The following is an 18512-nucleotide window of genomic DNA, read 5'->3' as shown; positions in this document are numbered from 1 at the left end:
CAGAGCTGGGAGCAGCTGGCACAATCGGAAGCAAGAGGAGGGGGCTGAGCACACCGGCGTCCATGAACACCCACCGCCTACGGAACCCGCTCACAAACGGCGAAAGCTCAAAGTCAATCCCCGCGCCAGCCGTCGCGGGTATGGCCTAGAAGCTCAAGCTTCCAGAGCGCTGTCGGGGGTTAGTCAGATGCAACGAGAAGAAGTGGCGAAGTAAGGCCACAGAGGGAGCAATGCCCACCATGGCCTCGCAGACAAAGGCGAAGACGGCAAGAACGACGATGGACTGAGGATCCAGGTGCAGCATATTGATTTGGTAGTGAGAAAGCACGGCATTGAAGAAGGCGGAGAAAGGGGGAATCAGGCTAGCCCAGAGGGCGTGAAGATGAATGGGGATCTCGGTGGCTGTCCTGCCGACCACAGCGCTGGATGCGGGCCAAGCCACCATCTTCCCCCACTCATTGAAGTTGGCGGCGATCGCTGGGCGAACTTTGTCCATCGCCTCCTGGTTGACCACCACCGACCGCTCGACGGTGGGCTCAAAGGTCGGCGGAGCTTCGGCTGAAGCCTGGGGCTTCTTCTTTCCCTTCTTCCGACTCTGTGCCATGGCAGCGGAGAGGATTGGATCCTGGTCGGGTTGGAGGAGGAGACCGTTGTTTTCGGGAAGGCGGAGGAGTTGGGGAGTGAGCTGTCAGCAATGAAGGTGGGGTTGTGTAGACAATGGTGGCCGCCTGGCCAGGCGGATATCAAGGCAGTGTGGGCAAGTGGAGACGCCCACGTCCCGTCAGTTGCCATGTGTCAATCAAGGCCGCAGGCTGTTGGGGCCCGCGGCGCTCCGCCCTTGCCCTTTGGCTGCGCCCCGAAGCCAAGTCCGAGCGTGCCTTGGGACCGGGGGCTACTGTCGGCGTCCTGGGAACGGGGGTACCCAGACTTGCCTGCTTGCGGCGTGGCTCCACCAACGGCCTGGTACGGCCCACCTTCAGCAGCAACTACTCAAGGCCCTTGCGAGGAGCCAAGCCTTGTGAGGCGGACGATACCAAGACCTCCTCAGGGGTGGTCTCGCTAGGCTGGCTCCCGAGGAGCAGAGATATCTATGCAAGGGGCACCTCGCGAGGTTCACATGACGTGAGCTGTGACGACCAGGGTCAGGCGGGCGCCAACGGGCGCAGTGTACTAGTTTCCTCTTTGGTGCAAAAGGGGCAAGCGCAGGCGAGGAGTCCCGAGGCATCAGGAAAAGGTTTCCATATCGGTGCAACAAGACCAAGACCAGCAGGACGGCAGGATGGAGGTCATCGCGGAGACCACGGCGGAGTCACCACAAGAGCCTTTGGCAGGCGAGGACCACGTTTTGTCAGGATAGCTTGTACTATTTGTCTCCCTTCAAAATTGGCTGTTGTGGGATCCCTTCCCGCCTAACATTTGGGAAGAGGACCAGGGCCACTATAAATAGGACTGGCCACCACCCTAGCAGGGGGATCATTCAGAACATCCTCGCACACACAAGCTCACCGAGCTCAAGAAGACCTCTCCACAGGAGGTTGGTCATCCCTTGTACTAGTTCATCCTCAGCCTACAAGGCAATCCACCACACCACACTGGAGTAGGGTATTACACCACAACGGTGGCCCGAACCAGTATAAACTCTCGTGTCTCTTGTTCTTTGGGTTGGATGAGCTAGGCCTTGAATCATTGCGAGAGCGAGCTAGGGAGAGAGAGATCTTCGTGCGCACCCTAGTGTTCGAACCTCAAGGGTTTGCCGGAACCCGTAATCCAACAATTACTCCAGACAAAGTGATCTGTGTTCTTCATCATATCATACAGAGGGATAGCCTTCTCACCCAACCGGCTTATGAACTAGCTTAAGGCCGCAATACGACCCGCCAAACGCTGAACATCATTGATACACGCCGGCTTAGCCAGAGAGGTGATAGCCTTGATTTTCTCTGGGTTAGCTTCAATACCCCGTTCCGAAACCGAAAAACCCAAAAGCTTGCCTACTGGCACGCCAAAAACACACTTGGCCGGGTTAAGCATCATCTTGTAGACGCGGAGATTTTCAAAGGTCTCCTTTAAATCATCTATCAGGGTCTCCTTCTTCCTGGACTTCAGCACAATATCATCCACATAAGCGTGAACATTGCGCCCAATCTGATCATGAAGGCAGTTTTGCACACACCGATGGTAAGTCGCTTGGGTACTCTTGTGCCCAAAAGGCATAGACACGTAACAGAAGGCTCCAAATGGAGTAATAAAGATTGTCTTCTCCTGGTCCTTAACCGCCATCTTGCTCTGATGATAACCAGAATAAGCATCCAAAAAGCTCAAATGCTCACAACCCGCCGTAGCATCAATAATCTGATCAATACGGGGGAGAGCAAAGGGATCAGCCGGGCAAGCCTTGTTTATGTCCGTATAATCCACACACATGCGCTAGGTGCCGTTATTCTTAAGTACCAGCACCAAGTTAGCCAACCACTCAGGATGAAAAACTTCAACAATAAACCCAGCTGCCAAGAGCCGGGCCACTTCTTCACCAATAGCCTTTCGCCTCTCTTCATTGAAACGACAAAGGAATTGCTTGACCAGTTTAAACTTTTGATAAATATTGAGAGTGTGCTCAGCGAGTTCCCTCAGTACACCTGGCTTGTCTGAATGCTTCCATGCAAAGATGTCTCGGTTCTCACGGATGAACCCGATGAGAGCGCTTTCCTATTTTGGATCCAGATTAGCACTGATGCTGAACTGCTTGGATGAGTGTCGTCTGCCGACATAAACTTTAACAAGGGGCCATGCTCCCTAGTCGGCTTCTTCAAAGATGTCATATTCGCCGGGTCAATATTATCCTTGTAAAATTTCAATTCCTCTGTTGCACAAACAAACTCAGCATAAGCAGCATCACATTTTTCACACTCCAAGGCTATCTTGTGACTCCCATGCACTGTGATAGTGCCCTTGTGACCCGGCATCTTCAGCTGCAAATAAACATAACAAGGCTTCGCCATGAACTTAGCGTTAGCCGGCCGCCCAAACAGAGCATGATAAGGGCTCTTGATTTTAACCACTTCAAAGGTCAACGTCTCAGATCTGGAGTCATACTCATCTCCAAAGGCAACCTCCAAAGCTATTTTACCCACTGGATATGCCGACTTACCTGGCACCACACCATGAAAAACAGTGTTCGACGGTTTAAGATTTTTGTCGGCCAATCCCATGCGACGGAAAGTTTCATAGTAAAGGATAGTGATGCTATTGCCCCCATCCATGAGTAGTTTAGTGAATTTGTGTCCACCAACCTGAGGCGCTACGACCAGCACCAGGTGACCCGGATTGTCAACCCGGGGCGGGTGATCCTCACGGCTCCAGAGAATAGGTTGCTCAGTCCATCGCAAATAACGGGGCACCGCCGGTTCAACTGTGTTCACTGCCCTTTTATTGAGCTTCTGATCCCACTTACATAAAATCATGGTGCAGACATGGTACTGCCCACTATTCAACTGCTTCAGGTTACTCTGATAACCAGACTGCTCATTCCCCTGATTATTCTGTTGGTTGTAACCACCTTGATTACCTTGGCCTTGAAAGCCGGAATTTGAACTGCCACCTCCATGACCTGGACAATGAGGGCCAGACCCTAAACTGCCATTCGGGCCATGGCTATACTGGAAAAGATGAGAATCCCTGAACTGTCTCATGATAACACAATCTTTCCACAAATGGCCCAATGGCCTCTCACATGTTCCGTGCTTCGGACACGGCTGATTCATTATTGCCTCAAGGTCGAATTTTGAGCCTCTAGACCGAGCCGGCCACCCTTTGTGACGCTGGTTATTATTCCGTGCACCAGTGTTGCCCACGAAGTCTAAGCTCCCTTCAGCTCTGCGCTTACCATTGCCATCCTGACTGGCCGGGTTGTGCTCCTGCCCTTTCATGCCGCTATTCTTCTTTCCCTTGCCCGGCCTTTCATCATCAGACTCGGGGTCCCTGGTACCATCAGAATTGGCATACTTGACGAGGGCTGCCATGAGCTCCCCCATGTCACTACAATGGCGCTTAAGTCGCCCAAGTTTCTATTTGAGAGGGAGGAAACAACAAATTTTATCCAACACTAGAACTGCTAAGCCGACGTTGATATTATCTGATGAGTGTATGATAGTTGAGACCCGACGCACCCAGCTGGTTGTTGACTCGCCCTCACCTTGAACACAAGAAACCAAATCCACGATTGACATAGGTTGCTTGCATGTATCTTCGAAATTTTGAATAAAACGGGCTTTCAGCTCCGCCCACGACCCAATGGAGTTGGCGGCTAGCCCCTTCACCCAAGTACGAGCCGGCCCTTGCAACATCATGGCGAAATACTTAGCACACGCAGCCTCACTAACCTCCAGCATCTCCATGGCCATCTCATAACTCTCAACCCAAGCTTTAGGGGGCTGATCTGCTATATAATTACGCACTTTACAAGGACCCTTGAAATCCTTTGGCAAACGCTCGTTACGTAGAGCCAACACCAAACATGGTACACCCAAGGTTCTAGAGGTCATGCCTACCTCCACCGAAGTCATCGGGTAAGCCGACGCGTGTTGATGAGCCGCTAGCTGAGTCGCCATCTCGGCCTCCCGACGTGCTCTGCCCTGATCCACTAAAGTCTGGGAAATGGCACCATTGCACGGCGGGTCATGTCCACGGGGTTGGTTATGGCGTTGTTCAGTACTTGAAACCGCCGGTGAGTCAATGTGTCTGCTGTAACTCGGGCTTGGTCGAGGGGTTGAGTTGATCCGCTCACGACTATAAGAATAAGCCGCTTGCTGCTCCAATTCCGTTTGAAGAAGTTCTCTGGCCCTCCGCGTTTCAACCGCCGTCGGAGACTCGCCCTCAACTGGCAGAGCCGCAAATCGTGTCACCGCAGCAATCATATTGTCTTGGAATAATGATCCGGCGGCGTCAAAACACGCTGAGGCGGGGTATTATTCTCATGTGGAGAGCCCATCACTCGTGGCTGAACCGGCGCTCCACCCCTAGGCACTTCAACCGCCCGGTTTACCACTGGCGGCTCACTGGTCCATGCGCCAGGCGTGTTGAAGAGATTCCTTGCCTCCTCCTCATGACTCCGGTGTCTCCTCCTCATGACTTCATTTGAAGCATTCTGATCCAACATGAGCCAGAAGGAATCGGCTTGGATCCGCTGTGCCTGAGCCTCCAAAACAGCCCGTTCTGCAGCCATCCTAGCGTTCTCAGCCGCTGGCTCTTCCTTGGCTTGAGCTATCTCATCTTGTAGCTTAGCAACCTCCACCTTGCGTTGTTACTGGTTATCCGAGGTTACCTCCACCCCCATTAGAGTTGCCAGAGACTCTAACAATTCGGTGAGAGCTTGAGCCGGCGGGCACGCAGAGGCGCTAGCACCAGCCGTCGCCGCAGCCATTGAGCTGGAAGTCATAGCCACCGTGGTTGTTGAACCAAGCAACAGTTGAGTACCAGCCATAAATATCGCCACCCTGTTCGGCGGCGCACGGGGGTCCGGAATACTGTCACCGTCGGAACAGCCCGCAAGCCGGCCGTCTGGCAGTTGATACAATGAATTGGTCTCGCCCGTGGACGACTCACCATCAGAATAGATGGCCGTTTCACCGCCAGATGCAGATCCATCCTCAATTTCCTGCCCATGGATGAAACCGACAAAGGCACGTTTCACGGCGGGCTGAACCCGGGCGGGTCATGCACGCTGAGCCTTTTCGACGATGTTGGTGCAGATGTCCGGCTCAGGGCCCGATTCGCCGATCTTGCCGATGAAGACGTGGATTCCGCCGAAGGGGACCCGGTACCCGTTCTCGAGTGAGCTGGCCTCGGGGCCCCAGCCTGCATCGTCGAAGTAGAATTTGCCGTGACGACTCTTGATCATCCAGCCCACAGCGTATCCCATGATCCCTTCGAAGCTGCCCTGTAAGAGCTCGAAACCACCACGCGCTGGCCCCACGGTGGGCGCCAACTGTCGTCGAATTGTCACGGTAGATGTCCTAGCAGAACGACTTAGTCATGGAGCCATCGCAACTAGGTTAGTTTAAAGGGGTTAAACGAGACAAAGGACACAAGGAGTTTATACTGGTTCGGCCCCTTGCGGTGAAGGTAAAGGCATAATCAAGTTTGAGGTGGTATTGCTTATGCCTCGATTACCAGGGAGCGAATACGCTTGACCTAGCTTTCGATCTGTTCTCCCCCCTAAGCCATCGTCGGGTCGTCCCTTTATATATACAAAGGTCGAGGGCCGGCGACTCACAGTGTCCCGACCGGCTCATAATCAATGTGTCCGGCTCGGTGACTAATTATTCTTGCCTTACAATCCAAGTCATACATATATGGCGGTTTATAGCTATGGGCCTTAAGTTGCCTTTGGGCTTCGGGCCCTTAGAAAGTCGGTTTCATGAACCGCCATCTTCAACATCTTCATGGGCTTTGTCTTGATGAACCGCCGTTGGTATAACCCGGCCCCCTCCTGGGCGGGTCATACCCAATAGTTATATCCCCAACTTCTTCCGAGCGGGATTTCTGGCAAGATGACCCTCACCTTGGATCTCACTACTATCATTGCTATGCTAGTTGTCTCGATGCTATCACTATGTTGCGCTACCTACCACTTGTTTATCAAGCCTCCCAAATTGCCATGATAGCCTCTAACCTTTTTACCCTTCCTAGCAAACCATTGTTTGGCTATGTTACAGCTTTGCTCAGCCCCTCTTATAGCGTTGCTAGTTGCAGGTGCAGTTGCAGCTTGTTCCATTTTGGGACATGGATATCATGGATATCATGGGATATCACAATATCTCTTATTTAATTAATGCATCTATATACTTGGTAAAGGGTGTAAGGCTCGGCCTTATGCCTTCTGTTTTGTTCCAGTCTTGCCGCCCTAGTTTCTGTCATACCAGTGTTATGTTCCTTGATTTTGCGTCCCTAACACGGTGAGGGTTTATGGGCCCGTCTTGACAGTTCGCTTTGAATAAAACTCTTCCAGCAAGGCCCAAGATTGGTTTTAACATTTTCCAACATAATAATACTGAAGTAAATCATTAACTGTCATAGGGCGTCATGAACCCGAGGATTCTTTCTACATAAATAGTGGGGCCAGTGCTGATGGTGTTTGTCCCAAACGGGCAGCCTGCGGGGCCACCTCGGGGAAACTCGAGGGCTGGTTTTACTCGTAGCTTGTCCCATCCGGTCGTGGCCTGAGACGACATACACGCGGCTACTATCAGGGTGTCGGCACGCCGGGAGCTCTTGCTGGATTAGTTTTACCATTGTCGAAATGGCTTGTGCCTTGGGATTCCGAGTTTGATCGGAGGGTCCCGCGATGGAGGATTTTCTCCGTGGATCGCGAGCTTGTCATGGGCTAAGTTGGGAAACCCCTGCAGGGTTTAAACTTTCGAGAGTCGTGCCCGCGGTTATGTGGCAGATGTGAATTGGTTAATACCCGGTTGTAGAGGACTTGAATTAAACTCAATTAAAATACACCAACCGCGTGTGTAACCGTGACTGTCTCTTTTCGGGGAAGTTCGAGAAGAGAACACGGTTGGGTTATGTTTGAACATAAGTAGTTCAGGATCACTTCTTGATCATTATTAGTATGCGACCATTTGCGTAGATTCTCATCTTATTCTTGTATTCGTAAGTTAGCCACCATACATTGCTTAGCCACTGCTGCAACCTCACCACTTACCCTTTCCATTCCCATTAAGCTTTGCTAGTCCTGATACCCATGGTAATGGGATCACTGAGTCCTCGTGGCTCATAGATTACGACAACAACATTTGCAGGTACAGGTAATGCGATGAACATGATGTGAGAGTGACGTTTACTTGTTTGGGAGTTTGTCACGACCCCGATCCTAAGCCACATCAATCTAGCATGTAACACATCATATCACTTTGCGGCCTCACACACGGTATTCCCACGGGTGCCACCTTACCTGACCCGGGACCGTTTGCGCCGTTTGGCTCACGTATATGATAGTGTCGCTAGCATCCATATGACAGAGAACCCGGGGCGACATGACTAGTCGTGAACCCAAAGTGGCACTAACTTAGAGGGATAGGCATACATGACCTAGCAACGAACGTGTCGGTCATCAACGAGTGAATTCGGGCTGTAGCAACTGGGCTAGCAGGACTCTGGGAATCCGGGCTGTAGCAGGCTAATAGGACTCCAAAAGACACCGCGTGACATTTCCCCGAAGGGACAGATAGAGGATCAAAGAAGGACACATGCGGACTAGTCTAAGTGTTCCGGAGCAGTAGCAACTGGGCTAACAGGACTCCGGTAAACCGGGCTGTAGCAGACTACCATGGCTCAGTGGAAGAACTAGACTACATTTCCCATAAGAGAGGCTACCAAGGATAGACAACTAGGTTGTCGGATCCCACACATACCGAGTATTTCAATCATACACACAATATGCTCGATATGTGTAAATACAACATGGCATCACAACAAAACTCTATAACTCAAAGTATTTATTTATAAGGCTCCGAAGAGTCAGATGTTACAAACATGGATCTCATGACCCAGCATTCAAGTCATACAAGCAATAGCACATGCGGAAGCTTATCTTGTCTGAGTACAGACAACTACAAATGGAAAAGGCTAAGAAGCCTGACTATCTACAAGACCCTCCCACAGTGCAAGATCGTAGCTAAGGTAACAAGCTAAACGTACAAGTCCATGCGGAACTACTAGTGAGACTGAAGTCTCTCTGCAAAAACATAAATTAAGCAAACGTGAGTACAAATGTACCCAGCAAGACATACATCAGAACTAGCTACATATGCATTAGTATCAATAAAGGGGTTGTGGAGTTTGACTGCAGCAAGCCAGCTTTGACTCAGTGGCTAACCTGAACTAGGACTGCAAGTAACTCTTTTGAGGTGGCTCACACGAGTCCACATATTCACCATATCAATACACCACTATGGATCCGCTCCCGTCTCCCTACGATAAGGCCATCCATAGCACTCACGCTTATCTTGCGCATTTTAGAGTATCCACTTTCACTTGTCTATGAACTATACAGGCAACCCAGAAGTCCTACGACACGGCTATTCAAATAGATGATGTTAACCCTGCAGGGGTGTACTTCTTCACACACGCTATCGCCACTTACCACCATGTACAGATCGTGTATCATGGCAACCTTCAAGCGGAAGCCTGGCGAGGGAGTCAGCCACGATCTGACTAACCACACAAGTCTCTAGTCCAGGTTTATCGCCTATTCGGGTTCCATCCACAAAGAGATCCGCCCGGGGTGTCGCTCACGGCCCCAAACGATGTGTGCAGGGTTCCCAAGCCCACCTCGTCGGATGGATCTACACTTGGTACACCGTGCCACGGTGCCTAGTCTGTCCCAAGCCCACCTGTACCGGGTGCCACTCGGTAGACTACTAACACAACCTACAAACACCAGAAACTAGTTGCAACTCCTAGAGAGAGATTAGGTTGATTAGTAAGTCGAGAGAGCTTGGAGTGCCCGGAGCCCAATGTGTGGTAGTAGCTGTTCATGGATCACAAACACAGAACTCAATTCCTGGGGACGGTTTCAATGAGACAACCCACCATGTACTCCTACATGGCCTCTCACCGCTACCTTTACCAAATCGTGTTCACACACTTAGCTCTCAACAGTAAGACATGTTCACCACATTCCAACTCATTCCCGTTGAATCAGACCTGACTCAACTCTAAGCAATAGCAAGCATGAGAAACAAGCATGAATGAGTAGGCACATCAGGGCTCAAACAACTCCTACTCACGCTAGTGGGTTTCATCTATTTACTGTGGCAATGACAGGTCATGCAGAGGAAAGGGGTTCAACTACCGCAACATGTAACCGTTGAATCGTTGTTGTCCTAATGCAGTAAAAGAGAGCAGGAGCGAGAGAGTGGGATCGTATCAGAATGAACAAGGGGGTTTTGCTTGCCTGGCACTTCTAAAAATAGTATAGCTCTTCATCAGTGTCATCGAACTCATCGTCGGAACCATGTCTACTAAGGGGTAACAAACACCAGCAACAGATAAAGAACACAATCAATGCAATGCAACAATATGATGCATGATAATGACATGGCAATATGCTGTGATTTGAGCTAATGCAAATAGCAATGATTTAAATGAAGTTGGTTTGAACCAAAGGTTCAAATTCAAACTCCATATGTGATTATTTAAATGCCAACATTTGATTTGACCTGATCAGCAGGCATAAGTTGCTCAAACATGCATGGAAATAGCATAAATGGATAGATTGGATTTTTCTGATAATGTTTCATACATAAATCTTTGCATTTGGAGTTACAGATTAATTTCTTTGATTTTTAGAAGTTTAAAACATTTTCTGAATATAAATAAATCATTTAGATTTATTTAAAATCCAGAAAAGCATTACTGCGTCATCACTAGGTCATGCTGAAGTCGACAGGTTAATAGCGCCAGCCCAGGTCAAACCTGACGGCTGGGCCCTACACGTCAGCTGGTCAGCTAATTGACAGGGTTAATTAACACTAATTTAATCCTAAACTAGAAATTAGTTAGGGGTTGGCCCCACATGTCAGTGACTCAGGGGGAAGTCAAACAGGGTCAACCCGGGTCAAACTCGTCGGAGTTGACCCAGGGCTCGTCGCCGGCAAGGCCAGGGATGGCGGAGGGGCTTGGTATTCCTCCTCCGGCGACCAAATTGCCGACAGAGGGCAACTACGTGACGGGGAGGCTCGTCCGCGTCGAGTGGTGCACGCAGCAGCGGCTCCGGTGACCTAAGTCGACGGCGGCAGCGACTTGCGCGGTGGCCGGAGTTCGGCAGTGCTTGGAATCGGCGTTGTGGTGCACGGTGGGATGAACGGGTGGGCTAGTTTGGCTCCTGCGAGCACCATGAGCGCGATGACGTGCTCAGGGGCAAGCTGAGCTTGCTCTAGCCACGGTGATGACTTTGCTGGCGGCGTGAAGCTCATGGGCATGGCGGAGAGAGATGCTATGGCGAGGTACAGGCCACGGGGATAAGGGGAGACGGTGAAGGAGCTCACTGGGAGGTTGAAGAGCAGCTCCGTGGGCTCGGGGAGGCGCTAGGGGTGGCAAATCGACGAGGACGACCTTCAGTGGCCGACGAGGGAAACGGCGGCGGTGGCGGCGTTGCAGCGCGTCCGGGGCCTCGTGGCTCATCGAGGAGGTCGGGGCCGTCGAGACGGAGCTCGCAGGCACGGCGAGGGGTCGAGGGGGAGGCGCTGGACTCGGTGGTAGCGAATGGCGGCGACGGCTGCGCTCGGCATGAGAGGAAGAGAGAGCAGAGGAGGGGGAAGAGCTCGAGAGAGTGAGAGAACGGTTGGGGGGTCGCGTGGCATCGTCCAGAGCTGCCCAAGGGAGCAGGCAGGCTGGAGGTGGCCGGGCGCGTGCCGGCGGGTGTCGGCCACGCGCGCTCCAGTCCTTCTCGCAAGGAGGAAGACAACAGGAGGAGGCCAGTAGGCTGGGCCGGCCACTTGGGCCGCCAGGTGGGCTGCACAGGTAAGTCCCAAGTAAGATTCTCCATCTCTCTCTCTCTTTCATTTTTCTTTTCTAATTCTCTGTATTTTTTGACTTGATTTAAAACATCAAATCATTTTTTTATAACTTTCTGTAAATTGTTAGATGAGCTCAGGAACTAGTCCAAGGTCACATGCAACTTACAAAAATAATTGAACTTTATTTCTTATATAACAAAATAAATCCAACTCAAATATGTCATTGGTTTAATTCAAAAGACCAACATAAAAATTCCTGTGATTCCAAAAATATTGGTTTGAATTTTACCTCTTACGAATATTTTTACAGAATAACATGAACATTGGACTCATTTGATGAGATTTAGATGTTGATGATTTTTAAAAGGTTGCTGAGGCTTTGAAAATTCCTATATTTAAATTTCATTTGAATTTAGACATGATGCTCACATGGAATCTAGCCTAGGTCAGACCAGAACTAGGGATGTGACAGAGTTCTTCTTCTTCTTCTTCGATCTTGGGTTAGGTTCCTGGTCGGCAGCCTAGGTTAGTAGGGTTGATGTCGTTTGAGTTTCTGTTTGATGTTTCATCCGTAGTCGGATGTTGTTCTCATGTATGATGTTTGATGTATTCTTGTGGCATTTGTATGCCCTTTGTATCTATTCCCAACTATTATGTAATGGTACGGTGTAATGATGTCCACCTTGCAAAACCGTGTCAATATGCGGTTCTATCCTTGGTGGGACCTTCGAGTTCCTTTAGGATAGAGTCGCATATTGGGCGTGACAGTTTTTCACCCTGAATGGTTGGGTAACCCGGTGCTGGTGCTAAAGAAGAATGGCACTTGGCGTATGTGTGTGGATTACATAGACCTTAACAAAGCCTGCCTGGCTGACCCTTTTGCTCTCCCTCGAATTGATTAGATTATTGATGCTACGGCGGGTTGTGAGCGTTTGAGTTTCCTAGATGCTTATTCTGGTTATTATTAGATCAAGATGGCAGTTAAGGACCAGGAGAAGACATCTTTCATCACTCCCTTTGGAGCCTTCTGCTATGTGTCTATGCCTTTTGGCCTCAAGAGTGCTCAGGCGACTTATCCGCGGTGTGTTCATAATTGCCTCCATCACCAGATTGGACGCAATGTTCACGCTTATGTGTAACACCCCGGATGTAACTTTCCATATTTGTAACTCCAACTCTTGCCATTTTCGGCTATGTGTTATGATATTCCCTCCATGGTCGGGTTTTGTCTCTCGTTTTGCTTTTTGTTCATGTGCTGCATCTCATATCATGTCATCGTGTGCATCTCATTTGCATACGTGTTCGTCTCATGCATCCGAGCATTTTCCCCGTTGTCCGTTTTGTAATCCGGCACTCCCACATGCACCGGCACACCTCTCTTGTCTCTTTTCGTGAGCAGGTGTTAAACGTTCTCGGAATGGACCGAAGTTTGCCAAGTGGCCTTGGTACACCACCGGTAGACCACATGTCAAGTTTAGTTCCATTTGGAGGTAGTTTGATGCTCCAACGGTTAACCGGGTAACCGCAAAGGCCTTTTGTGTGTTGCAGCCAAACACCCCTCCAAACAGCCCAATAACCCATCTAAGTCCCCTCCTTGCTCTCGGTCTTTTGATCACGATCGTGTGGGGGGAAAACCGCACTCCATTTGGAGTCTCCTAGCTCTCTCTACACTACTAGGAAAAGGCCTACTTGTGGCGCACCAGTTTTGCCTACTAATGGCGCAATACTGGTGTGCCACTAGTACCACCCCACTAGTATTAAATACTAATGGCGCACCACTGGTGCGCCATTAGTATCTGGTATACTAATGGTGCACCACTGGTGCGCCATTAGTATAGGCCACGGTGCGCCATTAGTATAGGCCACCGGTGCGCCATTAGTATAGGCCGCGGTGCGCCATTAGTATTTTTGAATTTTGAAGGCGGGAAAATAGTTGTGGCGCACCGTCTAACCCCCACCGTGCGCCATTGCTATTTTTGAATTTTGAATTTGGATCTGGATCGCGATTTTTTTGCCCATTTTTTGCTCGTTTTTTTTTGCTTGTGTTTTTCACAAAAAAATTTCAAATTTTGTTCTCGTTTTTGGATCTTGTACGTTCTTTTGCCGTGTTCTTTTGCCGGAGAGGAGGGCCGAGGTCATCGAAGAGGAGGAGGAGGAGGTCACCGGAGAGGCGCTCGCCTACATCGCCGGAGAGGAGGAGGAGGTCGCCGGAGAGGAGTTCACCGAAGCACCGGAGAGGAGGAAGGAGAAACCGTGAGGGGAGGGGAGGAGAGGAGGGAGGAGGAGCTCACCGGAGAGGAGGGAGGAGGAGATCACCGGAGAGGAGGGAGGAGAAACCGTGAGGGGAGGGGAGGAGAGGAGCGAGGAGGAGGTCGCCGGAGAGGAGGAGGAGGTCGCCGGAGAGGAGGAGGGTAGTATGGTGGAGGAGAGAAGGGGAGATGGAGTGGAGGAGAGGAGGAGATGGAGTGGAGGAGAGGTGGAGTGGAGGAGAAGAATGAAGAGGTAAGGAGGAGAGGACCACGCCCAGTCATATATACGGCATAGTAATGGCGCACCGTGGGCAGGTGCGCCATTACTAACTTTTTATTTTATTTTTTTTATTTTTTTTGAATTTTGAAGGCGGGAAGATAGTAATGGCGCACCATGGGTAGGTGCGCCATTAGTAAGTTTGAATTTTTTTGCCTCTCCAGATCGGAAAAGCCCCGTATCTTTTTTTCTGTTAGGTTTTTGAGGATTTTGAATATGTTTAACGGGATTCCCCCGGCTAAATTCGGATGTAACTTTTCGAGTAGATGATTTTTCATACAAAAAACTTTTTAATCCGAGTTCGTATGCAAAAGTTATGCCCATTTTACAAATTCTCGAGAGATTTTGCAAAAAAGTCGAAAATTCATGTTTGTAAATCTTGCTAACAACTAGACCACATATCACATGGGAATCTTAGTTTCTTTTATTCTTTTGACATTTCTATCATTTTCTTTTATTTTTTTAAAAACTAAAAAGGCGGTTCAGGGGGGCGTGCATTCGGGGGAATGTTTGGGCCAAACTACTAATGGCGCACCGTGGGAGTGGTGCGCCATTACTAGTTCAACTACTAATGGCGCACCGTGGGAGTGGTGCGCCATTAGTAGTTTAAAAAATAAAATAAAATGAAAATTTGAAAAAAAAAATTGAAACATATTTACTAATGGCGCACCGTTGGAGTGGTGCGCCATTACTAGTTTAATTAGTAATGGCGCACTATCCCCTGGTGTGCCATTACTAGTTTTGAAAAAATAAAAAAATAATTTTTTTTACTAATGGCGCACCGTGGATAGTGCGCCATTAGTGTCCATATTGGCACACCGTGGATAGTCCACCGTATTTGCACACTAATGGCGCACCAACACATGGTGCGCCATTACTATTTAGTAATGGCGCACCACATGCATAGTGCGCCATTAGTGTCCATATTGGCTATAGCTGTTTTTGTAGTAGTGCTACCTATAAATATGTGCACCCTCCTCCAAATCCGGGTCCCGAAACCCTAGCATGCTCCCTCTCCGCCGCCGGACACGTCCGGTCCGGCCGGACAGACCGCGCCGCCGCCCTCAGCCAATCGCGCCGCGCCACGTGGCAGCCCCACCGCCGCCGGCCCGCGCCAGGCCCCCCGCGGCCCGTACGCCGCCGACCTCCCCGCGCGGCTCCCCGTCGCCCGTTCCCGCCGCCGACCTCCCCGCGCGGCTCCCCGTCGCCCGTTCCCGCCTCCGCCGACCGCCGTCGCCGCCTCCGCCGACCGCCGCCACCTCGCCGCACCGCCCTCGCGCCCGGTCGCCGGACCCGCGCCGCACCCGAGCCGGCGAGCTCCCGCGCCATCTCCGGCGACGCCGTCCCCGACCCCCGGCGCCTCCTCCCTCTCCGTTCGAGCTCCAGCCTCCCCATCCTTCCAACTCCGGCCAGCACCCCGGTGAACCACGAAGACCGCGCCGGATCTGGATCTGACGAGGTTGACTTCCCCCCTCGTTTTTCTGCCATGTCCCGAAGATATCACAATATTTTGCTCTGTTCATCATTGCATATCTCATTGCATACTGCTCCATTTTGTGTGCATGATATATCGAAATGTTCATCACGAGATGCTCTTAAATTTGTTCCATTGAGCCATGCTCGTTTGAGTTCATGTTGATGCCCAAATCTCTGGTGCAAGAGTGCTATAAGATGTTTACTGCTGTTACTTATCAGAACTTGATATTTTGTTATTTTTGTTGCATTTGGTGTGTGCATCTTATGGCAATGAGCTCTACATGTGTTTTGATCTATGACATGCCGTATTTACAGAGGTGTATGCCATGTATTTTTGTGATCTATGTGGTGACTAGAACAAGCATGCAAACTAGGCTTCGTGATGTTCTGTTTTTAGGGACTTAGGATTTTGCCAAGTCCTTTACCTGCTGTTATTTTGTTGCCATGTAACCATGTGTCTTCAGTGAGATCCATGCTTCTTTTGAGTATGTTCAGTAAGGATGTTTTGGACATATAGTTGTGCTCTATCCATCCATGCCCCTGTTTGCAATTATGGAGTTCCCTATCATGTCTTAATCTTGCTCTACTTTTTCTATAAAATATTCCTGGCAGATTGTTAACATGATATTCAATTTTACCAAGGTTGTTGTAGTTGATCCATACATGCTATGAACTTGATCTTGCCATGGTTAGCTTTATAAACATGCCATATTGTTGTAGTTATGCTTTTTTTGTCATGCATTGCTTTGTGATGAGTGTATCGAGCTCACAAAGATGCCTTCATAATTCTGTTAATGCCATGCTCTGTTTTCTGTTAAGTCTGAAACCTGTTAACGAAGCTTGCTATGTTTACATGGGTGCCATCATATCTTATGATCCTTTTTGGCTCATGGTCAGTAAGGGAGTTTTGTTCTATGCATTTAGTGGATTCATTCCATGCCTTGTTTTGCTATGATAAATTCCTGTAGCATGTTGATTGCTTGCTCTGAACATTGCTACCTGATGCTGTTTCAGCCATGTTCAGTATTTTCACCACGTCTGTGAAGCTGATATCTTTTGCACTTTTGCCATGCTCGTTTGAACCTTTTATGGTGTGATCTAGCCGTAGCTCAGTGTTCATCTTTTGTCAAGCATCTCCTGAAAATCATTGCCATATGCTTTATTGCTATGTTGGGTTGTTGTAGCATAGTTACTTGGTGTATTCTAAGTGCTATCATGCTGTTAATCGCAGAATTGTGTCGTTTTTGTTTTGCTTGCCATTTGCAAACCGTGCATCTGTTTCCGGTGATCTTTGTATCGTTTCGACCGAAATCATCTCATCTTTTCAGTGGCATACTTGGTTTGCCAAGTTGCTGCATTTTTCATCCTTTTTCTTCCGGAGCACGCATCTGCATCGCATATCATATCTCGCATATCATGCATGTTTTGCATCATGTTGCTTGTGCATTTCCCGTGTTTGATTGTGGTTCCATTGCTTGTGTTCTTGCTGTGGGTAGAGCCGGGAGACGAGTTTGTGAACGAGGAACCTGTTGAGTACGCTAACGAGGATCAAGCTTTCGACAACTCTGAGAACCTTGCAGGCAAGATGAACATACCCTCGAAATCACTTCTATCTTTGCTTTGCTAGTTGTTCGTTCAATTGCTATGTCGCGCTACCTACAACTTGCTATATCATGCCTCCCATATTGCCATGTCAAGCCTCTAACCATCCTTTCCTAGCAAACAGTTGTTTGGCTAAGTTACCGCTTTTTGCTCAGCCCTTCTTATAGCGTTGTTAATTGCAGGTGAAGTTGAAGTTGGTTCCATTTTGGAACATGGTTATTTTGGGATATCACAATATCTCTTATTTAATTAATGCATCTATATATTTGGTAAAGGGTGGAAGGCTCGGCCTTATGCCTGGTGTTTTGTTCCACTCTTGCCACCCTAGTTTCCGTCATACCGGTGTTATGTTCCTTGAGTTTGCGTTCCGTACGCGGTTGGGTGATTTATGGGACCCCCTTGACAGTTCGCCGTGAATAAAACTCCTCCAGCAAGGCCCAACCTTGGTTTTACATTTGCCTACCTAAGCCTTTTTCCCTTGGGTTTTCGCGAGCCCGAGGGTCATCTTTATTTAACCCCCGGACCAGTGCTCCTTCAAGTGCTGGCCCAGACTGGGCCATGTCCAGCGCCCCCTGGGCAACCAGGGTCTATGCCAACCCGATGTCTTGCCCATCCGGTGTGCCCTGAGAACGAGATATGTGCAGCTCCTATCGGGATTTGTTGGCACATTCAGGCGGCTTTGCTGGTCTTGTTTTACCATTGTCGAAATGTCTTGTAAACCGGGATTCCGAGACTGATCGGGTCTTCCTGGGAGAAGGTTTATCCTTCGTTGACCGTGAGAGCATATAATGGGCTAAGCTGGGACACCCCTGCAGGGTATTATCTTTCTAAAGCCGTGCCCGCGGTTATGAGGCAGATGGGAATTTGTTAGTGTCCGGTGGTAGAGAACTTGACACTTGATTTAATTAAAACACATCAACCGTGTGTGTAGCCGTGATGGTCTCTTTTCGGCGGAGTCCGGGAAGTGAACACGGTTCGGGTTATGTATCAACGTAAGTAGTCTCCGGATCACTTCTTGATCATTTCTAGCTTCGCGACCGTTGCGTTGCTTCTCTTCTCGCTCTCTTTTGCGTATGTTAGCCACCATATATGCTTAGTGCTTGCTGCAGCTCCACGTCATTACACCATCCTTTCCTATAAGCTAAAATAGTCTTGATCTCGCGGGTGTGAGATTGCTGAGTCCTCGTGACTCACAGGTTCTACCAAAACAGTTGCAGGTGCCGACAATACCAGTGCAGATGACGCAACCGAGCTCAAGTGGGAGTTCGACGAGGAACGTGGTCGTTACTATGTTTCGTTTCCTGATGATCAGTAGTGGAGCCCAGTTGGGACGATCGGGGATCTAGCATTTGGGGTTATCTTATTTTCATTTGGATTTGACCG

This window comes from Triticum aestivum, chromosome 4D (genome assembly GCF_018294505.1).
Source record: "Triticum aestivum cultivar Chinese Spring chromosome 4D, IWGSC CS RefSeq v2.1, whole genome shotgun sequence".
Taxonomy (NCBI): Eukaryota; Viridiplantae; Streptophyta; class Magnoliopsida; order Poales; family Poaceae; genus Triticum; species Triticum aestivum.
The sequence above is the reverse complement of the archived record's forward strand: the minus strand, read 5'-3'. Positions refer to the sequence as shown.